The 27,983-nt window shown below is 45.9% G+C and overlaps 1 protein-coding gene across 1 annotated transcript in view; it reads left to right on the top strand.

The window, feature by feature from the left end:
* The window catches only part of PLXNB1 (plexin B1), a 308,999-nt gene that overhangs the window by 31,843 nt on the left and 249,173 nt on the right, over positions 1-27,983 (top strand). Inside the window, exon 2 of the mRNA XM_083155963.1 lies at positions 27,663-27,719. The gene's annotated coding sequence lies outside the window, so the exon portion shown is untranslated. The remainder of the gene's footprint in view (positions 1-27,662; positions 27,720-27,983) is intronic.

The raw sequence follows: 27,983 nt of genomic DNA, 5'->3' as shown, positions 1-27,983 counted from the left end.
TCCACGCCCTAGTGGATGGTAGGGCATGAAATACCGCCTGTCGGCACATGTCGGCTCAAAAAAACAGTGAAAAACCCCACGTCGACCTTATGACCAGTCGACCTTCCTCATGTCGACCTTTATGCAAATTCGACCTTAAGTCATGTCGACCTTGGCCCTTGTCGACTTTAAGTCAGGTCGACCTTCCTGCCAGTCGACCTAGTGGGGTCGACCTAATGACTGTAGACCTAAATTCATTCTAATAGATGACCGCTTCCCAATGAATATGAATCATCAATGGTCAATGTCCATCCCTACATTATAATCCAAAAAATAGGTTCAAACAAAAAAAAAAAATTTTTTTTCTTCCAATCCTGGAACTAATATTTTCAAGCAGTTCAAATACGGTGTGTTTTATTCATAAATATACTTTATGTTTATACATTTACAAAAATATGTTGGCATATCATTTTTATGTTCTTATTCTAATTAAATGTCTGAGTATTTGCATTAAAATGATGTCAGGAGCAATCCTGCTTTGTAAAATATCAACTCTAGCCAATCAAAAATCATCTTCAAAGACCAGATTATTATAACAGATGTCAAACACTTAATGTAATTGATGGCGTATTACTATTTGCTGACTAATCTTATACATATATAAGTACACTTGTAAAACATGGATTTTTAAATGACCATCATACAAAAAAATCGGTACTTATGTAGTATCTGGGCTGCCGATTTCTAAATCGGGTCGGATCGGGAGATCGCATCGCATGCGACCATGCGATTCGATGCGATGCGATGCGATGCGATGACCCGATTTTTCCATAGGAATCAATGTTAAAATGGACTGAGTCCATTTTAACATGGAATTCAATGGGAAAAATGGGTCCTTTTCATACCCCTACTATCCAAGTGGGCATGGAGTTGGATATAAACCTGTGGCGAGCGTAGCGAGTCACCGAGCCCGAAGCGTGGCGAGCGAAGCGAGCCCCGCGAGGGGACGAATACCGTCCCCTCGCGGGGCTCGCTTCGCTCGCCACGCTTCGGGCTCGGTGGCTCGCTACGCTCGCCACAGGTTTATATCCAACTCCATGCCCACTTGGATAGTAGGGGTATGAAAAGGACCCATTTTTCCATAGGAATCATTTTAACATTGATTCCTATGGAAAAATCGGGTCATCGCATCCGATATCGGATGCGATGCGATGCGATGCGATATCGCATCGCATCGCATCTGATTGTATGCCTTAACTTAAGGCATACAATCAAAAAATCGGCAGCCCAGATACTACATAAGTACCAAAAAATCTGCTTCTTAGATGTTGAAAGCAAACGTATCAGAGAGTACTTTTTCTATGCATTTGGAAAACATTTCTTCATGATAATCAGGCCACTAGGTGGCACTGTTCACTTGCTGTCTGGATCAGATTTCTTGTTAATGGCAGTGCAATTAATACAGCATTGCCTTGTCATCTTAATAAATAAGTGCTAAAAACCTATGTACTGTACTAATAATACATAGAGAAAAATAATGACGTGTAAACGAATATTTTCTACATTGTATGAAATCGAACCAAATGACGAATTGCAACGGGATCACCCTGTGCGGTGCGTCAAAAACTACTCACCAATAGTCATTTATACAACTTTCAGACAGAAAAATCACAAAAACCCGGGGATTTCCCGGATACAAAAACCTGGGTAGGACTCAGCTGAAAACTCTGACCCACTTTCACACAGCACAAAAAAACAGGGAATTTCCCGTGTCGACCCCTTTCACACAGCAGCCGGTAATGAGGTGACTACAGCAGTTCTCTCCCCGGCAGCAAATGCAGCCCCCAAACACACTAGCCCAAGCACAAAAAGTAACGAGTGTCTGTGTCTGCGCCCTACAGGGCAGTAGTTCTGCCATTCCCTGGCACCATCGGTGGATACCTATGGCTGCGCTGATCCCGGAGAGCTGTGTCGGGGGGGGGGGGGACTGACTTGCGGTGCAGATGGCAGGTAAGTGCTGCAGTGAGTGACCACCACTGGTGCTGGTGCGGCTGCTCCTTGTCTCCAGGACTGTACAGTAGTACAGCTCCCATCACCTGCTCCCAGCTGACGCTACCCATCACCTGCTCCACCGCTGCCCTGCATCTACACAATGCCTTTCTGTGTATTAATCCCCAAAACCAGGGTCGCACCCTTTCAGACAGCCGGCGACCCAGAGTTTTGGAATTAAGATCCGGGAAAAACCCTGGTAAATTCCAGGGTCGAAGCCCTGGCATTTTAGATTCGGGTTGACTCTTTCACACACACAAAAACCCGGATCTACCCTCCTGGACCAGGGTAAATCTGGGTTTTATTTTCTGCGTGAAAGGGGTATTAGAAGGGAAAGAGGAGGGAGGTGGTTGTTGGAGTGTTTATGCAGGATTGACATGACAAAATGCTGCAAAATCTATTGATTGTTGGGTTTTATAGGTAATTATTTATGAAGTGACCCAGTTACATTTCATATCAGGAGGTCTCCCGTCTACAGGCAGATTATAGTCATCAGACAACTGGTTTCACTCTGTTGGTTTATTGGTTTGTTTTCCAGTCTGGAGCGTTCAAACTGAATCTGGTTTTGTTCTGTTTTTCTTTTAAAATTTCAAATCTCTGACTCTCCGCCTCCGGGATCCAGACACTGCCCAGACAATCACCTGCATAGTTACTGGTACATCCGGGATACTATAGGATGTGGATCATGTTGTTGACACTAAAAACTCAACAAGCAAAGGTCGACACTGGAAAATGGTTGACACATGGAGAGGTAGACATTGGGTTTTCCAAATTTTTGGGACTGTCAATGTCTACACATGAGGACATCGTGGACCCCCAATTAGTGTACTGCACCCCCCTTTAATGAAGCCAATGCTAAATTTGGGATCAGATCCCCATCTTGAAGTTTATATGGTTCTGATCTGCCTGATACCCGCGTCTCCCGCCTGCACCCCCCCTGCCTGTCTCATTCTGCTGCAGCGCATCTCATACTTACCCTGTCGTGTCGCATGTGCAGCGGTCTGCTGGGATTTGTCTCCTAAGCAGACAATGGCTCGGGTCCCCGCTGGCAGAACAGATTGCTGTTTGCAGAGATAATAAGGGCTCAGGTGGCAGGAGAGAGCAAGAAAGATTCCTCCAGCTGCAGGACCTCTGCTATTATATTCTGTAAAAGGGAACGGTGTAGCCAGGCAGGTGTAATCTCAGCGGCATCATGTGTCATTTAACCCGTCCGTTGCCAGGGGTGACACGTGCAAACCTTGGGGGATTTGTGATATAAATGTAATGCTGGATTGCTGGTTCCTTAAGGCGCCCACTGGTGCGGCGTGATATCACGTGACGCGCGGTCGTCGCTTGCACTAGCGGTCAGCGGAAGGAATGCTATTGTCCACACTGCACGAATATACTATTGCATGCATTTCTCTATGGCATCCAAGAAAACAATAGACTGGTTGGTTGCTACGGGCAACATCACCACTTCTCATCTTTAGAAGCTTTAGTAAATGTACACGTATGACTTAGGCCCTTATTCTGATTGACGCGGACTTTACCGCGTACTTACGGATCGCGTCTTTATGGCGTCTGCGCATGCGTGGAGAACGCTACGCGCATGTGCCACGCCTTGACTCGGTACCAGTTCGGCCAAATCCCGTCCAAAACTGTTCACCGCTATCAGTCGGGAAATAGGGGCGTATTATGGGCGTCATGCGGAATGACACATGGGCGTAGTTTCAAAGTGGGCAAAACGGGGCGGAAACATGGGCGGACACGGGGGAGTACACTTATGTTGGGGGGCGTACATTCGGAAACCACTCCGAATGCACGCGAACAAAAAGGGCAGAAATGTGCGGTGTCCACAAGTGTACTATTGCTTTGCGGACACCACTCGTTCATGCGCTAGGCGAACGTACGCCTAATGACTACAACCATTAACACCTGAACCCCAATAGAATCTACTCCTTTACTCATTACTCACTAATAGGACGCTTGTCAGTGCTTTAATTGAAACCATTGCACTTCAATTGCTGTAAGGGTTAATGTGTGCAATGCATGTGTTAGGCATGCTTGTAAGGATATATTGGCATCTAATTGATTCCAATTCCAAATAAGCAGTTTTTTATGAGGATAGGTAATTGAATAAGTGGGTCATGTGATGTATTGCAGAAGATACTTCATAGTGGGTTGTTTGGCGTAAATACTCCGCTTACGTGCGGTAGCACCGCTTGGCTCCCGTTCGGATGCGGTATTCTCGAGCATACTCTGTAATACTCTGTAATACCGTGCCGAATCGGAGTGTTTCTCCCGCACACGCATGCTTTGTATGTCGTCCGTAAACACGCCCTGTTCTTAAAGAGTGAGTCCGTCCGAATGCGGAGGACACGTGGGCGTTTCGACGGACGATGGCCGCATGCGGCAAAACGCCGTGGCGTGCGGTCCGCTCCGTAAGAATGCGGGAATTTCCGCACAGATCAGAATAAGGGCCTTAGTTTCCTCTGATGGCTCCAGAACTTTGCTCCCAGAACTCTCCTGTGAGTCTTTTTCCCCTTTCACATGGAGAATGTTCATGTCAACCTTTACCTCATGTCAACTTTTTGTTTCTGTCTACCTAAAGTATATTACCCATTCTTAGGCGTCGACCTAGTCTCCGTCGACCATTAGGGATCGAACTACTGACTGTCGATCACCAATAACATAATCTGTGAAAGTCAGGTAGTTCAGTAAATGTTACAGTAAGTTGTGCGGGTACTCCCATTACCGGGAGTACTACCATTGCTGCCAGCAACCTTCGCCGCTAAGCACGTCGGCGCCGATTCTGGTTGACTCGGAAAGCTACGAAGCTCACAGCTTACCGAGTCCCGCCACAAATACTGCCCCCCCCCCCCCCCCCCCCCGCTGCCGTATCAATGGAGACTGACTTTTATTTGCAGGCAGCGGGTCAAAGACAGGGCAGGCAGCTGAAATCTACCCCCAGCACACCTCGCCTCGCCCCCAATCCCATGGAAACGCCCAGCGGTTTCACAGGAGCACCCATGCCCGTGCACCGCCACCGCACCTGTCCGCTCCTATCCCGCCCTTGGCCCCCCCCCTTCCCACTACAAACGGCCCGGCGACATTGTAAATCGCTGACGCCGTTCGCAGTCGGAGTTTGCGCCTACACAGAAATGCGCAAACCTCGACCATCGGGGCAGGTGCAAAATCCGGCCCCGTCATGTGTTGAGGGGACCTTTGAAAACTGTGGGACAGATTTATTAAGCTTGGAGAAGAGATAAACTGGAGATAAGACAAAAGGAGATAAAGTGCCAGCCAATAAACTGTGTTTGAAGATGACAGTTGGGAGTTGATTGGCTGGTGCTTTTTCTCCTTTTACCTTATCTCCAGTTTATCTCTACTTCAGGCTTAATAAATCTGCCCCTATAATCCCCGGTATGTTTCTGCCATTCAATTATCACACGTTCTGCATTTTAAACAGTTCTCAAAAAACGTCCACTTATAAAAACCCCATAAGTAACAATAGATGCGCAGAACCGCCTGAGAATGATATTAAGGTACATTACTGTATATTACTGCTTTTCTCCGGCTTGTTACCTTCGTACAGCTCTCATCCTGTTTTATTCTATCACCGCCGTGCCTGCTGAGCTGCAGAACCGGCCGGTTCATACATGGCGGATTACTAATTATCTGAGATTCTCCTTAACTGCTCTGCCCAGATAGAAATATGTAAAATTGCAGGCGGAATCCAGCGGCGACGGCTCATTTGCATGTGGCACGTCGCCTCCTGCAGCTTGTGGCAGCTGTCACGCTCCGCAGGACTCCGGCTGCAGATGTGACCTATCCTATTATATCCTGGCATTGCGGTATGTGGCAGGGTGATGCGCTCTCTGCGGAATGGCGTGACTGCGTACTGATACTGGCACATCTCTCTGTTGTGCTGACACCTTTCTGTGAGGGATCATCTTGGGCGTCTTCCTGGGACTACTAAGCGCCCGTTCCCTTGTGCACACCTGCTCTTTAGTCCGCTCTGAAGGTGACAGTGTTGTATATTTTGCAGTGACAATCATTAGGACCAACCTTACACGATCTTCTCCTGTGTCGCCCTTTAATGACAGAACCATGCACCGGATTTGTCCCGCATGTTGGCCAAATCATGCCTGTCTGTATGAGGCACACAGTTATTGGGGCTAACATGGGATACTGTATATGCCATGTCCCCTAACTGTCCCCATTTCTGCACTATAGTCCAAATTTGGGGGCTTTGTGTCTGTCACACCTCCCTGATTGGAACTGCATTATACCGATGGGCACAGTAGTTGCTGAAGCATGTTGCGTTCAGCGTTGGTCTGCTGGAAAACCTGGCCGGATCTCCTTTATAGCAGGTAAACCACTGCTACAGTGAAGAAGTGTCCCAAACTGGGGGTAGTGGGATCATCACGAGATTAATGTGACTAACACATATCATTCATCATCTACCGTAGTTCAGGGTGGGGGACCCAGTCCTAACCCCGGCCAGCAGTCTAGCTTACATATGGGTACATTTACTTAGATGGGAGTTCTGTTGAAGAATGGATGTTGCCCATAGCAACCAATCATATTCTATCTATATCTTCTAGAAGCAGCTAAATGAATAAATGAATACCATATTGCCCATTACACATTATACCACATACTGTAATGCCTATTACATGTTATGCCACACGACATAATGCCTATTACATATTATGCCACACACCTTTATGACCATTACACATTATACCACACACTGTAATGCCTATTACACATTATGCCACAAAAGTGCCCCTTACCTGCTGTACATGCTCATTGCCAAAGGGGATTACACACGCATTGCCACGGTGGATTACATGCTTGTTGCCCAGTGAGGATTACATTACAGCAGGCGTAGGCGGGCGCCGGGGTTCGGGGTAGCCGGCACCGTGCATCTGGGTGGCCGCCCTTTGAGATTCGGATAGCAAGTGTTGCGCAGGGGATCAGGGTAGCCAGCCGTGGCACTGCGCATTAGACCCTGATTTGCTCTAAAATTGGCCGATCGGCCCAAAAATGTGGGCACCTGTACACTTTGTGTTTGTACTGTACTGTGTGTATGCACTTTGTAAGGCGCTGCAAATACCTTGTGGCACCATATAAATAAAGTATACTAATAACAATAGGTAATATGATAATAATAAGGAAAATACTTTCTATTGTGCAGACATTCTCCATTGTGAAGTATGTGCTACTGTCCCGTAGTGTTTGGTGACAACCCTCAGTCAGCTGTAGGACTGCAGTGACATGTGGAAGGACTGCTGGCGGAGTGTGCGCCATGAGCGATGGGTGACTTACAGATGTCTGCGTAGGGTTATGAGCGGTCACTGGAGCTGCAGATTTGTGTCTGACAAAGAGTGAGTGTTAGAGAGCAAGACACAGACAGAGTAAGAGGATGTTCCCATTAGCATCCGGGGTCCGTGCCAACAGCTCCGCCAACCCCGCTCCTGTATCTGCTACTTCTCTTACAGCCTATTTCCTCTTATTTCTCATCTTATATATATAATGCACTTGTATTCTCTTGGTTCATTGGCATCTCCCAACAAGATTATATGCAAATGTTATTATTGGTACTCTTTACCTAGAACGGCGCCCACGATTTTGATCGTGGGCATCGCAGGTAAAAAAATAGCGGGCATCGCGGCCATTGAATGCACTAAAAATCGGGTGCGAAGCGACCGACGCGATGCCCGCGATTTCCCATAGGGACCAATGTTAAATTTCTCAATTGACCCGATTTTACTGTTCAATGCCTCAATTGACCCAATTTTTCCATAGGAAACAATGTTAAATGGGCCACAGAGGCCAAATAGGCACCCTGAAGTGAATAATGGCCACCCGAATTGTTAACGCCACCCCACGATCAACGTCAACCCGAAGCGTGGCGAGCGCAGCGAGCCCGCGAGGGGCGGCGGTACGCGTCCTACGACCTTTTCATACCCCCACTATCCACGTCGGGGTGGAGTTGAGAATAGAATAGTGTGGCGAGCGCAGCGAGCCACCGAGCCCGAAGCGTGGCGAGCGGACGCGGATACCTTCACAGGTAAACGCGTCCCTTCGCGGGCTTCACAGGTATCCTCGTCCCCTCGCGGGGCTCGCCACGCTTCGGGCTCGGTGGCTCGCTGTGCTCGCCACACTATTCTATTCTCAACTCCACGCCGACGTGGATAGTGGGGGTATGAAAAGGTCGTAGGACGCGTACCGCCGCCCCTCGCGGGCTCGCTGCGCTCGCCACGCTTTGGGTTCACGTTGATCGTGGGGTGGCGTTAACAATTGTGGGGGCCATTTCACACTTCAGGGTGGCTATTTGGCCTCTGTGGGCCATTTAACATTGATTCCTATGGAAAAATCGTGTCAATTGAGGCATTGAACAGAAAAATCGGGTCAATTGAGAAATTTAACATTGGTCCCTATGGGAAATCGCGGGCATCGCGTCGGTCGCGTCGCACCCGATTTTTTAGTGCATTCAATGCCCGCGATGACCGCGATGGGCGCCGTGCTAGGTAAAGAGTACCTTATTATTTCCTGCAGCCTTACCATTGTAGTAATACGAAATTAAGGATCGGCAGCAAATTCATGCAGAAACAGGCCCCTGCGATGGGTAATCATCATTTCTGGGTTTGGGATCACATTGTGCTAATCCAAGCTGCACAAGATGCGAAGGGCAGGGTGGTATCCTACGGGCCCCTGTCAAGATAACGTTTGCAGAATGCAGTCCAGAGGGCTACAATGACAAGTGACATTAGTGACTGTGGACAAGTTTTAGATGCTTTCACTCTGCGGGGAAAAATCAGTAAAGCTTCTAAAAATGAAAAGTTGATGTTTCCCATAGCAACCAATTAGATACTGTCTATCATTTCTGAATTGCGTACTAAAATAAGTTAGACGTAATCTAATTGGTTGATATGGGCAACATCACTACTTTTTATTTTCTATTTTCTTTCTTTTGTAATTTACCCTTAAATGTTTGAAGTGCAGCAACATTGGTGCAACAAAGTTACGAATAAAGCCAGAGTACAAAATGTACAAAAACTTTATTTATGAGTCCCAACCTGGGACTGTTGGCAACTGTCATATGCTTTATTAGAGTAATGTTCACAGGGATTTAAGAGGGGCGGAGTTCCATCACCTCTAATATTGAGATGGAACAAGGTTAACCTTCACCTTGGCCTTGCACAGTTATACCACTTGTACACCAAAATCCCAGATCCGTCCCAGTATTTGGAACACGGTTCCAAGCCAGTTCGTATCCAGGATTTGTACCGTTTAGACTATAGTGCCGACCCCATGTGTAAACAAAGCAGCGCTTAGAGATGACATCATCTCCAAGCGCCAGGACCGCAGATCACCCCACCAGGACTGCCGACTTGCACTGGCGGCAAGCCCATCACCAAGGTATGCTGCTGGGCTGCCCCCAGCCTCTGTGCATCCCCAGCCCACGTCCGCGGGGTGAATGGATGCCGCACACATGCATCCATTCACCACCTCCCTGCCTCTGCTGCTGTCTGTACAGTAGCAGACAGCAGCGGAGGCTGTGTGCGCCCCCCACCCAACCACCTTACTGACCAAAGGCATCCCCGTTGCCGTAAATGGGAGCCGGTTCTCATGCCCCGGCATACCCATTTACACTGCCCACTACTGGGTAGAAGTCCTGTGTAAATGGACATGGGTTGACCCCTTTTACACCGCTGCTGACCCGGGTCCACGAGGGGAATCGCCGGGTTTTTGCGGCGGTGTAAAAGGGGAATAACTCTATAACAGAACAGCATTACAGTTTGCAGGGGGGTGCCAAATACCCTACCACTGGCTCTGCCTAATGGGGGGGGGGTCCACTTTAAGCTCTGGAAGTTGGGGTATAGTATTTGTGTAATTCCCTGCTATTTCTCTATATTCCCATTCTAAACCTTGGCCCGGACTTATTAAGAATCAGCGTTGTCCCCCGGGTCCTCGTTAGGAAATCTCCGCCCGGTTCGTAGAAACGTTCTGATATTTTCTCCATCAGAAATGAAGAGTGAAGGATAAGGCGATTGCTGTGCTCTAGATTATGGCTTGTGGTGAATATAGGAGCTGTATGTGGGTCAGGCGGATTACAAATCATTATGTCAATCCCATACGTGTTAGAGCAGATTAGCCGCTGTGGTTAAACCTCCCCGCTTATTCAGCAGCTATAGCGCTACATATATAAACGCTTTGCAAACTGGGGGCCTCATTTGGAGCCAGCAGCAAATCCAGCTACAGGGACAAACCGTGGGGTGCAATTCAATTTATAGGCCCAGGGAAAGCCCTGCCTGCCTCTGCATGCAGCACGCACATACTATGCGGCTTGTGTTTAATATTACACTGGGCTTCCCCTCCCAACTCTAAATCTGTCAGCACAATTCATAATTGAGTCCCCCACCTTCCTGCAACTCAACATGGTTCTACTCCTATCGCTAAATACAGCCCTGTATGCCTATTGGCTACCTTCTGAGGAGGCCGGGCTGTCTTCTCTTGTCCTACTTACATGCATTTGGTTCATCTGTGTTCTATAGAACCATAAACACATTTAAATGCACAGAATTGGACATTTCGTCTTCTAAACAACATCCGACTCTCCCAACAGGCGGCTTAATTCTGCTTGGTTCGGTTGGCATTGAAAGTCGCTGCTTACCAAGCGCTGAAACGCCGCCCCATCGAATGCTCCACCAATGATTCCCCTCCCAGCATCGGAACGGGGCTGAATTCGCCTCGTTCCAATCCCACGTGAATCACCCCCAGTGGTGTGAGCCCTCTTCAAATCACAAAGGGGTTGTTGTATCAAGCAGTATAAAGAGGTTGCTATGGGACACTCCTCCACTGGTCCTCTTCTCCAATCAGCTTTCAGGTGCCATTATTCAAGCACTTTCTATAAAGTCTTCGGGAAAAGCTGATTGGTTGCAAAGAGCAATTCTCCACTGGTCCGCTTCACCACCCTTTTCACTGCTTGGTAAATCAACCCATCCATACACAACTTTCCCCTGGAGAAGTCGCAGACAGTCCCCTTAAGCCTCCTTTAGAACAGCCAGTGGAAGTTTGGCTCACGCCCCTTTCTTCCTATTGGACGTGTAGTGTGGAAAAAGACCAGTACAATAGAAGGTAACAGACAAGCATGTTGCCCATTCCCCATGGGGACTGGGGACGCGATAGACAGTGTCGAGCTGCAGTTGGAATGTGCCCGATAACGTCATTGTTTTCGAGAAGGTGAAATCATAATTGGCATTGTGATTAAATTCCCGAACACATCGGAGCCCGGGGTTAGATCTGGCTCAGGAATAATCCAGTATTACCTGCTAGCACCTGCCCATTGCCAGTACTCCTGGCCTCCCTTCACGGGTGCAGGGCAACTTTCTGTTTTGCAAAGTAATCAGCATATTAACCTGTAGAACAGTTCCCAGACCCACCTGACTCCTAAATATATAATACCCACCTAAGCATGTGCTGGTTTCCATCCTCCCGTACCCCTCCAGCTTCTACTGTACAGAACATATCACCAGGTATTTTTTACAGGCTCTCTGCTTATAAAGCACACAGCTGCCAATATAGGTGGACTGAGCGTATACACTGAACAATATAAATAAAAGCTATTGTTCTGTGACATCACTGGGACCCTTAAAACACGTGGGACGTGGTCGATATAGCCAAAATTGGCCTTAATGTTTAGTACACGGAGGGGGTAGCTGGAGCTGCACGCGTGATCCGATTGATGCTATCATCCTGGTCCCTTACAGGCAGCTGAAGCCCCCCTGATAACTTTAAGATTATGCATTGATGAGCTGTGATCCGATCAGAGAGCAAGGAATAAGCTTCTATGATATTACTGGTTCTGCCCATGTGTAGAAATCCATTTATCTAGAAGAAGCCTGCCAGGATGTCAGTCACTCCCTGCCTGTCTAGTTGGAAAAGCACCTTCCCCCTAACCTGCTGCAGGGCAAAGGGAGACACAGAGCATTATACACATATTGGGGGAAATCTAAGATGTGAGTTCTTTTTTATGTTGAATGTTGCCCATAGCAACCAATCAGAATCTACCTCTTATTTATTTACACCTTCTAGAACAGGCATGTCCAAACTATGGCCCTCCAGCTGTTGTGAAACTACACATCCCAGCATGCCTTGCCACAGTTTAAGCATTCCCTAATAGCAAAACTGTGGCAAGGCATGATGGGACTTGTAGTTTCACAACAGTTGGAGGGCCGTGGGTTGGACAGGCCTGTTCTAGAAGATAATAGAAAGTATTTGATTGGTTGCCCATAGCAGTGGTGTAACTATAAATTTTGCTCCCCCCTGCCAAAAAAGTTTGCAAGGCCAGCTCACAACCCACAAGAACCAGGCACAAGAAATATGAAGCTGTTTGGTTTAACTAGCCCAAAGCTTCATCTTATTGGCCGCTAATTAGCCACAGGTGACAGTCATTGTGTGATTATAAATCCGTTTAGTCTCTCAGGAACTGCAGAGAATAACTCAGTGCCAGGGTCGAGACCTTGGAAGGCTCAGCCCAGGATATTACATTCCGGCGTATTATTCAGCTTTGTAATACACATCCATTCATTCATCTGTTCATTTTTAAATAGTATAACTTTATACAGCACCTGACACTGTCACACAGTAGTATGTTGTGGGCTGTACCCATATAAATAGGCTTACCATACTAGTCCTCTAAACTGGAAACTCATATAATAAACAGTATACTGACTACTAGCCTTAATTTCACCTGGTTTTAATCAGCCACAGAACCTGTGTAATCCATGGGTGTTCCAGTTGAAAGTAACAGTATTTTAAGCTGACATATGCTGCAGCATTGCCCTCATTGGCAATGTCCTGTATGTACAGATGTTGGAGGAAATGGTTAACATCCCGCAGTGTGCATCGGAAACGATATAGGGGCCGATTCACGAACACTTATGGGCGTTCCCATGAAAATGCTGGGCTGTGACATCAGCGGCCCGACCCGTGTTCGTCCCGGCACTCGCACGTAAAAGTCAGTTGAGTTCAGAAGAGAAGGCCGGACAATCATTCGGTGACCATTGAATGATTTTGAATGATTTCTCCTGTTCTAGTACCCATCCCCTCGCATGTTTAAGCTCCGTGAGGCAGGGGGGCGGGGCTGCTGGCATGACAAGAAAGGGGTGGAGCTATGAGGGTAATGAGTCGTTTGATGGCTTGGTCAGCACAATTGCTTCATTGTGGCCACGCCCCCGTCATGCAATACCGGTATTGCAGACATTGCACAACGGTGGGCGGGGCTGCAATTACACGATTCATGTCATCTCCGTGGGGCAAGGAGGCAGACTCGATTTTCGGGACCCTCACGGCCATTCCAGGAGGGTTAGGCAACCCTGATGGATGTATGTGTGTGTGTGTGTATATATATTATGCAGTATGATTTGATATATACACACCTCTATGTCTGTAGGAAAGTTAGCAGCTCCAACAAACAATTTTGCATGTGTTCCCAGTTATTTCCATACCTGCTGTCTCACCCCGTCCCACACCTCCCTGTCACACTGGCACTATGAAATGAAGCCTTTCTTCCCCCCTGCCAGCTGAATGCCTTGGCCTGGTGGAAAGAGCCCAGCCCTCTGTGGTCTGGAGAGGCAGTTTTCTGGGGTGACGGCAAGGACCTCTGTGTACTTTGGCCCAGTATACGGCAACTCCAGTACTGTAGATCTCTCATCACACTGGGGCTAGTGTTTACAGGACACTGACACTCTAAATGACCCGATTCTAATGCAATGCGAACACTGTGTCCATTTCTCGCCTTCTCTCTTCCCATCAAACTGTTTCCTGTGCGAGTGTACAAAGGCTCCTCAAATAGGAGAAAGCAAAGTAAATATCACACATCAAATGTGCAAGTAATTAACGCTTCATCCTGGCAATCTGCTCTCCCCGGCTCTGATGGTCAAGCGTCCTCCCCAACTATGTTCTATGGGGTTAGCCGGGTGCTGCCTGCGCTACTCGTGTTCATCCCTTGATGTGACTCTCCTTCCTAAGCCCCAAAACATGACCCAAGCGTGAGGTGAGACTGGGAGTGGCAGAGACAAAGGCAGCTGAGCTGCAATCAGAAGCTTCTGGTGGTCTGTTCTCCCACACACACTAGTGACTGTGCTGTGGTTTGTGTATTTGTCATACATTTATCCCACAATGTCACTAGGATTTTGTTTGTTTCTCAGATGTGCTTCTGTTTTTTTGCTAACCAGCGACACAGTATCACTATCAATGACTGTTCGTATCCATACAATGTATCTTATTCTGTGTGTATGGAGGACTGCCCAGCACAATGTATCTTATTCCACATGTTTGGAAGACTGCCCAGTACAATGTATCTTATTCTGCATGTATGGAAGACTGCCCAGTACAATGTATCTCATTCTGCATGTATGGAAGACTGCCCTGTACAATGTATCTTATTCTGCATGTATGAAAAACTGCCCAGTACAGTGTATCTTATTCTGCATGTATGGAAGACTGCCCAGTACAATGTATCTCATTCTGCATGTATGAAAGACTGCCCAGTACAATGTATCTCATTCTGCATGTATGGAAGACTGCCCTGTACAATGTATCTTATTCTGCATGTATGAAAAACTGCCCAGTACAGTGTATCTTATTCTGCATGTATGGAAGACTGCCCAGTACAATGTATCTCATTCTGCATGTATGGAAGACTGCCCAGTACAATGTATCTCATTCTGCATGTATGGAAGACTGCCCGGTTCAATGTACCTAATTCTGCATGTATGAAAAACTGCCCAATACAATGTATCTTATTCTGCATGTATGGAAGACTGCCCAGTACAATGTATCTTATTCTGCATGTATGGAAGACTGACCTGTACAATGTATCTTATTCTGCATGTATGAAAAACTGCCCAGTACAGTGTATCTTATTCTGCATGTATGGAAGACTGCCCAGTACAATGTATCTCATTCTGCATGTATGGAAGACTGCCCAGTACAATGTATCTCATTCTGCATGTATGGAAGACTGCCCTGTACAATGTATCTTATTCTGCATGTATGAAAAACTGCCCAGTACAGTGTATCTTATTCTGCATGTATGGAAGACTGCCCAGTACAATGTATCTCATTCTGCATGTATGGAAGACTGCCCTGTACAATGTATCTTATTCTGCATGTATGAAAAACTGCCCAGTACAGTGTATCTTATTCTGCATGTATGGAAGACTGCCCAGTACAATGTATCTCATTCTGCATGTATGGAAGACTGCCCAGTACAATGTATCTCATTCTGCATGTATGGAAGACTGCCCTGTACAATGTATATTATTCTGCATGTATGAAAAACTGCCCAGTACAGTGTATCTTATTCTGCATGTATGGAAGACTGCCCAGTACAATGTATCTCATTCTGCATGTATGGAAGACTGCCCAGTACAATGTATCTCATTCTGCATGTATGGAAGACTGCCCGGTTCAATGTACCTAATTCTGCATGTATGAAAAACTGCCCAATACAATGTATCTTATTCTGCATGTATGGAAGACTGCCCAGTACAATGTATCTTATTCTGCATGTATGGAAGACTGACCTGTACAATGTATCTTATTCTGCATGTATGAAAAACTGCCCAGTACAGTGTATCTTATTCTGCATGTATGGAAGACTGCCCTGTACTATTCTGCATGTATGGAAGACTGCCCAGTACAGTGTATCTTATTCTGCATGTATGGAAGACTGCCCAGTACAGTGTATCTTATTCTGCTTGTATGGAAGACTGCCCTGTACAATGTATCTTACTCTGCATGTATGGAAGACTGCCCAGTACAGTGTATCTTATTCTGCTTGTATGAAAGACTGCCCTGTACAATGTATCTTACTCTGCATGTATGGAAGACTGCCCAGTACAGTGTATCTTAAGGTGCCCATACACTAGTAAGATTTATCTGCAGATTTGGCTGGTTAGAACAAAAACATGGTTATAGATGAGTGACAGTTTGTCAGTTTTCCAGCATTTCCAAGCAAATGGTTAACTGTCATTTGCTCTCATCCATAACCATGTTTTTGTTCCAACCAGCCAGATCTGAAGATAAATCTGCATGTGTATGGCCACCTTTATTCTGCTTGTATGGAAGACTGCCCTGTACAATGTATCTTATTCTGCATGTATGGAAGACTGCCCAGTACAGTGTATCTTATTCTGCATGTATGGAAGACTGCCCTGTACAATGTATCTTATTCTGCATGTATGGAAGACTGCCTGAACAATGTATCTTATTCTGCATGTATGGAAGACTGCCCAGTACAGTGTATCTTATTCTGCATGTATGGAAGACTGCCCAGTACAGTGTATCTTATTCTGCATGGATGGAATCACCATTCTTTTTTATTCATATTCATATTCTTCTGATGGTGTATACATTCCTATTTTTAAATACAAATACGAATGTGCTATGAAAATGAATAAGAATTTACCTATAGTAAATCCCGACAATATGAATACGTATCAAATAGGTGTATTTTTGGATGCGAATATGCCTATTTTATACGTATTTTTCTTAGTAAATTTCCCCCAATGAATCTATTTTTGTCCCCACTCTAAATTCATGCTGTTAGCAAGGAGCAGAGACAATAAACTATCACTGGAATGTAGAAGGCAGAATCAAGGTGTAGCAACAGAGATAACATTCATATCTGTAGAGTAGATTAAGAATTAGGCCCGTATTTAATCCTGGACAAAATCTTTGCCAGGTGAAAAATCTGTTGTACAGTTTGTTTGTTTTTTTTGGGGGGGGGGACAAATTTGATTTGCTTATTCAATCCCAGTAAATTTAACTCTAAGGTGGTTTGAATGTTCCGATTCCGTGATAAATCGGCAAAAAAAAAATCCAAAAATTTAGAAAAGATGTGGATCTGCAAATTAACGTATTTTTCCATGTAATCGGCCCGGCTGTTAATTCAAAAATGAATAGGCTGTTTCAGCGAATGCAGATTCGGCTTTTCTGAACCGGATCTGCAAATGCGAATCTTAGCCATTTTTCTGGTGAAAACGGCAAAGATTGAATGGTGAAATCCCATGGTTAGGGTTCACCTGCAGGGAGTGAGGGTTAGGCACTAAGAAGGGGTGGGGTTAGGTTGTGGAAATATAGTGTTAGATTTACGCACTTAAGGGGCAGAGTTAGGTGTTCAAAATATATATCTTGCAGAGCACTTTGTAGCCTGCAGGTGGCACTGTTTCCACTGCAGCGTTTAAACTGATCCGGTCATCGTACAGTTAATTTATATAGCTAAACATTTCACATCTGCACTTCTAAAAACTATTGAAATCATGATAAATAACCAATCACTATAATGAAAATCCTGCATTTTTTGTATACATTTAATTGTATTTATAATTCATGTTTCAATTGTCTTTTTTGTACAACCTACTTAACCCTTTGAGCGCCAAGTGAATTTGTCCAAATAGGTGTTAAAAAAAAAAAAACATATTTATTCATCATAATGACCAGTAATTTTTAACTGTATATAGGTAATATAATGTTGTTGTTTTTTTAATTTATATAACAAATGTGAGAGACGCCGGCATTTCTAGCAGATATTTTGAACATCTCTGACAGATAGTTTGGCACTTAAAGGGTTAATATGTTGTAAAGGTAGGATTTAGGGGGTTATTTTGGTTCACACCTTCTGGCAAATTCCTTCTTAGATGGACAAAACCATGTGCACTGCAGGTGGGGTAGATGTTACTTGTGCAGAGAGAATTAGATTTGGGTGGGGTTTTGCTTTAAAGTGAGATCTATATTGCAGTGTAAAAATAAAGCAGCCAGTATTTACCCTGCACAGAAACAAAATAACTCACCCAAATCGAATTCTCTCTGCACATTTTACATCTGCCCCCCCCTGCAGTGCACATGGTTTTTGTCCATCTAAGAAGGAATTTGCCAGAAGGAGTGAACCAAAATAACCCCCATAGTGACCGTTCTATTACTAAACCTTTGGCAGTAGCTAATATTCATTAACTCCGGTTGAAAAAGTGACACTTTCTGACTTTTGCTGACCTACTGAAAACATTGCTGAGATTTTGCTGATGTTCTACAAAAATAAAATCTCATATTCAGTGCTTTGCGGTTGAATATTTGAATAGATCCATCAGTTGTAATACGGATTACCATTGACTGATCATTGATGTATGAAATTAGGCGTGCGTGGGACTTGATCCTAGTGGCCTGTATTGCTTAGTAGGTGGTAATATGAAAATGCGTTTTCTCTGTCCCCAGTGTTCCTTATTAACAAGCCTGTAAATGTGGAATAAGATACTAAAATACGTGTTAATGTGTGTGTATTATTATACTGCATTATAAGGTGATAGCGTCTGATTGGTTGCCCATGGCAACATCCCATGGGAAATAGAAATCCTATCTTAGTAAATTTCCCCCTATGTGATAAAGGCAGACGATTGCCCTCATTCTAATCGGTATTCGCAATGGGGACCGATGTTGAAGATCTGCTCATGCACATAGAGCTAATATGCGCATGTGCAGGTCTTGACTGCGTAGACTTCGAGGCGCTCGCAGTGGGGGGAGCGTGCAGGAGGCGTGCTGCATGCTAACGCCCAGCGTTCTGTGTTTGTATATGTGTGAGAGAGAAAGAGATGTAGCTTCACTCGCTGCCAACAGATGGCAGTGTTTCGGAGACACACAAACGGCCACTAGACATATATATAGATGATAACAACCATAGCACTGAAATAAGCATCAGGGTGGTTGATGCCGTGGCCAGGTACCGATGTAAGGAGTGTGGAAATGATTCTAGTCTGAGTAAGAGAAGGAAAAGCACATGAGAGGAGAGGGCCCTGCTCGTGAGAGCTTGCATTCTAAAGGGGAGGGGCAGGCAGATGTGGTAACACAGGTCGGGCAGACACTCGGCATGGAGCAGTGAACAAACTTGTCAAACGTGCACTAACCTGCCAAATATTTATGGCCTGATTAGTACAATGTGGAATTTTGAGTGTTGTATAAATTTACACCTGGTAAAGTGGATGTGGGCGTGCGAATGCAACCAAACTATCGGCCTGATTCAGACCTGATGGCTGTTCTGTGAATTCCCAGCCCGAGCCGTTATCGAAATGACCACACATGCGCACGGTACCCCTGCGAACGAAGCAATCTCTGGCTGTTCGCAAGGTGATTGACAGCCGCCAGTAATGTTTGGGCTGCACACCGGTGTATTCTGGGACTGCCCCAAAAAAACACAGGCAGCGTCCCCCGTCTCCCCACAGCCATCGCAGTGCTGAGTCTTGGCGGGTGCAAACAAAGGGAAATCCATTCGATGATGAGCGATTGGTCATGGATTTCACCCTATTGGCTATACAGCCTTCATTCTCTGTCTCTGTGCCACCATCTCTTATCGCCTTTCACAACGATGCTGGCAATCTTCACATTGCGTTACTGTTAAGTTGCTCTAGTGAAGCCATAAATGTGAGACATGACAATATCACAGTATGCATCTGATCACTCTACACTCCAATCCACTGCCAAAGCAACTCAATCCCTCCATTCATGACTCATTGCCAAGTCTATTGGTTAGATTGGTCCTGTATGGGCATTTTAAAGGGTTACATTTTCCTAGCCAGAACACTTTATGGTCCATTAGCTGATTTAGTGACCCCGCCTTCAGTGGTGGATGGTGGCTCCCGGGCAATTAAGTTTGATTCGGTTGTGGAGGCCTAGCACCCAGGGTGAGTGGGGCTCCAGTTATGGAAGACGTTGCGGCAGACTGCTAGGATGTTCCGGTAAGAGACTGCCGGCTGCTGCCCCTCGTATGTCACTCTTTCACCCGAGACCATATTCATCAACAGTACAGCGCCCAGATTGGTGTTTTAGGAAGAAAGAGTGGTTGGCATTGAGTAACAACCTCTTAGAGACTTGCCCTCTTTTTACGGCGCCTGAGGAGAGAACCACTCAATGTTCTGGGAAAGTTGGCAAGGATTTCTTAAACCAGTGGTTCTCAAGCTCGGTTATCAGGACCCCAAACAGGTCAAGTTTTCCAGGTCTCCTTGCAGAAACACAAGTGAAATAATTAGCTCCGCCTTTTAAAATGTGTCAGCATGTAATGAATACACCTGTGCACCAACTAGGAGATTTTGAAAACATGAACTGAATGTTTGTGGTCCTGAGGACCAAGTGTGAGAACCACTGCCCTAATCCCTGGTGCATTAGGTTACAGGTTCTCAAAATCGGTCCTCAGTCCCCACACAGTGAATGTTTTGCATGTCTCCTCACAAAACCAAGTAAAATAATTAGCTCCACCTGTGGATCTTTTAAAATGTGTCAGTGAGTGGTGAATGCACCTGTCGGGTGGCCCAGTGACTCGTTACTGCCCACCAATGGCCGACCAACCTTCTTGTAAGATGAACAACACAGAACTGTTCCGTGCGGCTCCTTTAACCTGTTACGCTCATTAAATTATCCACTGACCTTGTCCTGTCATCGGCTCCTTGACATCGTTCACATTGTAAATCAAACCCCTGGTGTCTCAGTGTCCATTTTATAATTGAACCCGGCTTACAACGTAATGAAATTACCATTTATTAAAGTCTGCTAACTCTCCCATCACAGCTGCCTCACTAACGATTCTCCATTCTTTTTAGCGATGTCGCATGCTGATAACGTGTTCATCACTCTCATTAGCAACTAAGCCAATTTGACATTTTATCAGTGAATTAGCCAATCGGAGAGGGTAGAGAGTGAGGCAGCTGTAATTACAGACTGTGGCTAGTGATTAACCCTACATGAGGCAAACGGTGGCCGCTGTATTGAGCCAGGAGGAATCCTAAGTATCCATGTAAAAAGATACATTTACTAGGATGGGAGAAGATGGGATATTGCCCATAGCAACCAATCAGATTGTACTTTTTATTTATTTAGCACCTTCTAGATTAGCAGTTCCCAGCCTTTTTTCTCTCCGTTACCCCCTGGTTAGGAATTTCATTTATGAGTACCCCCTCCTCTCAATTCTAAATAGCCACAGTACTTATGAGTGGAGTGAAAGTGAGCGGTATGCGTGTCCTTATATAAGGAGTAGTGTGCGGTCAGAAATCGGGTCCCTCTGTGTCTGGCTGCTGGCTGTGTACTGCATCTGGGGTTCCCGCTAACACCTGTAGGATTAATGCTGCTGCTTCCTCCACCTGTGTCAGTGCGGGCAGATGATTACTGATGTCTGAGGGCAGCGCAGGTAGCTCACAATGGATTGCTGGTCAGTCAAAAGCATGAGGGGATGCTGATGATGGAACCGGAAGTGACGGAATGTTGTTTGTCTCCATGGCAATGGAAGCGTTCTTCCGCCATTACCAATAATATTTTCAAGTACCTAGTGTTCGCTCTAGGATTTTTTTAGGGCAGGATGCTGACCACCAAGCAGGGGCGCTGACCAACGGGCATGGGAACTTTTTTTCAATCGGGAGGGCACATTTTATATTACAAATTTACATTTTATAATAATTATAAACAAACGAAACAAATTTTTTTTATAAAAATTGCACCCTGCACTAGGATTACGCCCATTAAACATTGTCATACTCTGCTATGCCCATTACATATTCTGTCGTAATGACAATGACACATTATGGCACACACTGTAATGCCTCTTACACATTATGCCACACACAAAAAGGGCAGGGTGCATTTTGAGGTTTTAAAAACAGACAGGGTACGGCAGCCTGCAAAGAAGCTTAGAGGGAACACTAAGCACCCCCAACTGGTCTGCATTGTAAACCCAGGGGTACAAGTAACCCAGGTTGGGAACTGCTAAAGATAAAAGGTAGAGGGCAAGATGTACTAAGCCATGAAAAGTGATAAAATGGAGAGTGATAAACCACCAACCAATCAGCTCCTTCCTGTCATTTTTCAAACACAGCCAGTGACATGGCAGTTAGCAGCTGATTGGCTGTTGGTTTATCACTCTCTATTTTATCACTTTTCAAGCTTAGTACATCAGGCTGAGAATATGATTGGTTGCTATGGGCAACATCCCATCCTCAATAGAACTGCCATCGTAGTAATTTTACCCCTTACAGTTCAAGGGGTCTATTCAAAAGCAGTGACAAGAGTGCATACGTTGCCCATGACAACCAACCAGCTTTGAAGTGACATTTTGCAAATGCTTTTTAAAATGCACATAACAGCTTATTGGTTGCCATGGGCAATATCTCGGCTGGCTCACTGGTGACGGAGACTCCCCGCACACCACATCAGGTATCGTGGGGGGCCTCCATCACCGCACCGCGATGCTAGCCGCATATTTTAGTACATATGCGCTAGCATCGCGGCGGGGGCATGGTGAGGGGTGGCGATGTATGTTAATACATCCCACCCTTGGTGCTGTCAGAGGGAGTATGGAGTAGAAGATGGTTTAAGTACGAGAAAGAACATGAGGGAAAAGGGCCCTGCTCGTGAGATTCTGTTTTAAATATAAATTGTACCATTGTACCATTGTACATTCTAGGGACCAGATGCACTTAGCTTCAAAAGTGATAAAATGTAGTGTTCCTTCTAGGAACGAAATGAGGCAGGGCGCTGGAGGGGCGTGCCCGGGCCGCCGCGTCACTACGGGGGGCGTGCCCGGGCCGCCGCGTCACTACGGGGGGCGTGCCCGGGCCGCCGCGTCACTACGGGGGGCGTGCCCGGGCCGCCGCGTCACTACGGGGGGCGTGCCCGGGCCGCCGCGTCACTACGGGGGGCGTGCCCGGGCCGCCGCGTCACTACGGGGGGCGTGCCCGGGCCGCCGCGTCACTACGGGGGGCGTGCCCGGGCCGCCGCATCACTACAGGAGGCGTGCCCGGGCCGCCGCATCGCACATGGGGGCGTGCCCGGGCCACCGCATCGCTGAAGGGGGTTTGCCCGGCCATGACTACGTCACTGAGCTGCCGGGACGTAGCCATGGCCGGGCAAGCCCCCTTCAGCGATGCGACGGCCCGGGCACTCCAAAGTGACAGACTGCAGGCTGATTTAGCGGGGCGCTGCTAGAGGGGCAGGGCACATTTTGCCCATTAAAAATTGGGCAGGGCGCAGCGCCCCGCTAAAACAGCCTAGCGGGAACACTAAAAATGGAGAGTGATAAACAACCAACCAATCAGCTTCTGCCTGACATTTTTTAAACACAGCCTGTGATATGGTAGATAGGAGCTGATTCGCTGGCTGTTTTCTCTCACTATTTACGCATGCGCAGTGCGTGTGGTACACCTGCACAGTCATTCGCTAATCACTCAATTTGTGAATTCTCTACTTAGCAATCTGTTCTGATTTAGGCCTATTACTTTTATTTTAGTGGTTTTAATGTTGTTGTTTTTTAGCCTTTTAATGGTTCTACCTTGAATTACTTGAAGGTTTTCTGAGTCCATTCACCTGCTTTTATGTGTTTGCATATCCTATCAGTCACTAGAGCCAGAATCCATACTAATGCACTGTAAAGCAGTAGGAACAGCTGTTTTGTTTCCACTCCACCTTGTGCTTTGTAGTGAGAGGTATCATTAAAATGTTCTGAGGTTCTTGTTTAAACATCAGAAGAACCGAGGGCAGAGGGACGACATAGATAGGAGACATCCAGATTGAAGCTAGCACACCGGCAAATGCAAAAATAGGCCATACTTGCCTACTTTTCAAAACTAGTTTCAGGGAGATTATAGTTGGTAGTACAATTTTGCACAGCGCCCCATTGAGGGGGGCGTGTCATGCTCCACCCAAAGGGCGTGTCTAGTTCCATATATGGAGAGATTGTGAAAAGAGATTGTGAACGTGGCACCTAGAAGCGTGGGTGTGTACTGCTACATCTGAGAGGAATCTTTTACAATTATTTATATACAAATGTAGATGAGCCCCAAAGCAGTTAGTAAGAGCTACTATACTTGGTAATGTGCTGGGAAATGGTGCTGATGACTATGAAGGGCGTATTTCGTAGGTAACTATGAAATAGGCCCTTTACCATAGTGCCATAGTGCAAGGCTTGACAAATGTTTTTAAAATCTAGGAGCCAGGATGAAAGTGTAGGAGCCAGACACATAAGTACCACTTACTTACATGCTCGTTGCTATGGATTTCTTGCTTGATGCCAGAGGTTGCTTGCTCTGTGCCAGGGGTACATGCTCTTTGCCAAGGGTTTCATGCTTGTTGCCAAGGGTTACATGCTCTTTGCCAGGGGGTTGCATGCTCTTTGCCAGGGATACATGTTATTTGCCACGGGGAATTACCAGGAGCGGATTTAGGGATGAGGGCGCCCCTAGGCACAACAATAATGTTCGCGCCCCCCCCCCCGCCTAATTGTATTATTTTGATTGATTATTGATTATTTATTGATTTACACTCTATTTGAGATGGAATATAGTACAGTACAGTGGATATTTTGCAGTTACTGGTACATTTTGGGCTGAGAGTACTATCACAGGCATCCAAGTGCCGCCCCCAAACATGTGCCGCCCCTAGGCACGTGCCTCACGTGCCTAATGGGAAATTCGGCTCTGGGAATTACCCACCCGGCTGTATCAGAGCAGTTCCACGGCTATTTCAAAACTCGAGACGGCTAGGAGCCACCACTGCCACTCCTGATTGGCTGCCAAACCACGAGCGCCGCACACCACTCTGCCCGGACGGCAGGGTGCACCTTGGAAATCTGGTCGCCAAGAGGCAGAATCTGGTCTCCATGGCGATCTGGCCCCCAGGAACAGCAGCCATGTTGGTGCATGCCACACCTATGGCAAGGGATCCGTGCACCTACATGCCAAACAAACTCAAGATCACATACCAATTCAATCATCGATATTCAGTAATATACAGATTGCGATTGTTCCATCATCCACCGTGCTATGCGATACAGAAATGATAGACAGAATCGGATGGATTGCTGTGGGCAACATCACATTAGAAGCTTTAGTAAGTCTATCCCTTCGAAGTCCTTTCCAAAGTGTACAGGTGTTTTCCTATAGCTGCAAATCCAGAATCTCGTGTGCCAGCTTCAGCCGACATCGTCCCCCCCTGATGGACCAGTGATGGTTTCCAGTCTGAAGAAAGCAGAGCTTTAGTTATGCGCAGACATTAGTAACAAGCCTGGAATGTGAACGTCTTTACCCTGTCCCACCGCTCTCACCCTTATTGACCAGCAATACCATACAATAAATTATGCAGGAAGCTATTTCATGGCCGGAGTTTATTTAGCCTAAAGTGTGTTATTAAACCGCTGGTCTCCTTGGTATCCTGTTATATTATTCTCATACCTATCATCAAAGACACAAAACTTGGAGAGAGATAAAGAGGGTTATTCAGCAAATGGACAAAGCCATGCTGCACTGCAGATGAGGCAGATGTAACATGTGCAGAGAGAGAGAGCTAGTTGTGTTCAAACTGAAATCTCAATTGCAGTGTAAAAAAAAAAGCGGACAGTATTTACCCTGCACAGGAACAAAATAACTTGACCAAATCTCTGCACAGTTTACATCTGCCTCACCTGCCGTGCAGAATGGTTTTGTCTATTTGCTAAAAAAATTGCTTTTTGTTCAGGCCTCAATAACCCCCAAAGAATCCACCAACCAGCACCTAAATGCATCTGCTCAGACACAGGCTGTTACACGGCTAACCACTAAGCTGTTCCAGGTTTTGTACGAGTTCAGTGTGAGTTTACTTGGGTCTACAAGTGTGTTCAATATGCAGTAGTTATTTAATGGGTGTGATATAATAGGATGTATTTATGAATGTATGGAAACGTTTATGCAAACACTTCCTAACTGTGGCCCTTATTCTAGTTCACTCTTAGAGGCAAATTCTAAAAAATGGACAAAACCATGTGCACTGCAGGTGGGGCAGATGTAACTTGTGCAGAGAGAGTTAGATTTGGGTGGGGTTTTTCTTCAAAGTGAGATCTATATTGCAGTGTAAAAATAAAGCAGTCAGTATTTTACCTGCACATAAACAAAATAACTCACCCAAATCTAATTCTATCTGCACCTGTTACATCTGCCCCCCTGCAGTGCACATGGTTTTGTCCATCTGAGAAGGAATTTGCCTCTAAGAGTGAACTAGAATAAGGCCCAGTGTGTCATTGTACTTTCTGTGCACTTGTAACAATTGTAATGAGGTACAGGGCGGTGTGAGGTTTTTCGTCACCCTTAGCCAAACGTCAGCTGCTCACGCCTACAATGACAAACCAATACCAACTTTCTGGAAAGTGTTAGAAGTTCAGCACTTGCCGTTTGTATTAAGTTGATGTTAACAATGACGCCTCTATCAGAGTCATCCTTAAACAATAGGAACAATAATATGGCCCATCTCAGCCCGAGATTTTTATTTTCACAGTGATTTTTAATGACTTTTAATTCCGTTAGACGCACAACCCAAATGCGGAATTCTGACATCTGTGCCTCCATATTCTCAGTGATGTCACTGGTCTATAATGACGTGATAGGGTGAATTTGAAGTCAGCCTGCAAGCTCCCTGCTGCCGCTGTGTACGCCATGAAGGACAGAACTGTTTCCTGAGCGCTGTTTCTCTGTAGCACTAAGTCTGCTTCGCTAAGAAGATTTTTCTGTGTAATCCCAGAGTAGATGTATACCTTACCAGCAGATCAGCGCAGAATCTACAATGGCGAGATTGTTCTGCTATTGGGTTAATGAAAGAGGATCAGATTTGTAAAAAATAATCTTGTTGTATGGATTATATTACTACTAAATTGTAAATTCCTTGTTCCAAAGTGTATTGTATTGCATGCTACAGTATATAATATACTCTTCTCTACCCTGGGAGGATAAGGTACTTTGGGCCTAATGAGCCCCACACAGGCATTTTCTGAACGACTTTACAGAATTTCACTGAATAGCTCAGAAATAGCATTAGATGGAGAAGGGCTAGGTCGACAGTCAAAATGACGACATGGGGTTTTCACCAAGATCCTTATTCTGGTTCACTCTTTCTGGCAAATTCCTTCTTAGATAGACAAACCCATGTGCACTGCAGGTGGGGCAGATGTTACTTGTGCAGAGAGAGTTAGATTTGGGTGGGGTTTTACTTCAAAGTGAGATCTATATTGCAGTGTAAAAATAACGCAGTCAGTATTTTCCCTGCACAGAAACAAAATAACTCACCCAAATCTAATTCTCTCTGCACATTTTACATCTGCCCCCTGCAGTGCACATGGTTTTTGTCCATCTAAGAAGGAATTTGCCAGAAGGAGTGAACCAGAATAAGGGCCCATATCGGTGCACCGCATCCCCTTGCGTGGCTCGCTGCGCTTGCCATCCTTCGGGCACACTGTTCTATTCTCTCTCCACACCCTAGTGGATGGTAGAGCATGAAATTCCGCCCGTCGGCTCATGTCGGCTCAAAAATAAAGTGAACTATGTTAACATCATAACAGTGTCATTGTAGACCACATGACTGCATTCCCTGCAACCGGGCTGTTTAGAGGGGCACAATTTTTGCAACCTTGCAAGATGCATTTAGTAGGTGTCCCTCATTCATTTGTTAATCTGGTAATCTATTTTTACCCGCCATGTTCTGCCCATTTCTGTGGCAAATGGGTCAGTCAGTAATGCCACATATTTTGTGCCCCACAGCATACAATCACTTTATACCCTAAACTGTTCTTGTCTCTTGTGTTTTAGGTCAGCTAACTACAACCAGGGGAGACCAGATTCCACACACTTCACAAAGGACAAATGGTGAGTACCCGTACCTGTCTCCTATACCGTTTCCTGGATCTCTCGCACCCTTTGCCAAAATTCTCAACAATATAATGAATGTGGTTAGTGACAGCTGGCAGACGCAATGTTGGACGTCCTATCAGCTTCTGCTTTCAGCTACACCCCCCCCCCCCCCCACTCATTCAGCTATATGGTTACAACAATTCCCCAACTTTTATAGACATGTATTTAATTTTGGCAACTATTTCTGCCGGGGGAGATAGTGTCCGCAGCCTATTCAAT

Source organism: Crinia signifera, chromosome 8 (assembly GCF_055691185.1).
Source record: "Crinia signifera chromosome 8, ASM5569118v1, whole genome shotgun sequence".
In the NCBI taxonomy this organism is placed as follows: Eukaryota; Metazoa; Chordata; class Amphibia; order Anura; family Myobatrachidae; genus Crinia; species Crinia signifera.
The sequence above is the reverse complement of the archived record's forward strand: the minus strand, read 5'-3'. Positions and strand labels throughout refer to the sequence as shown.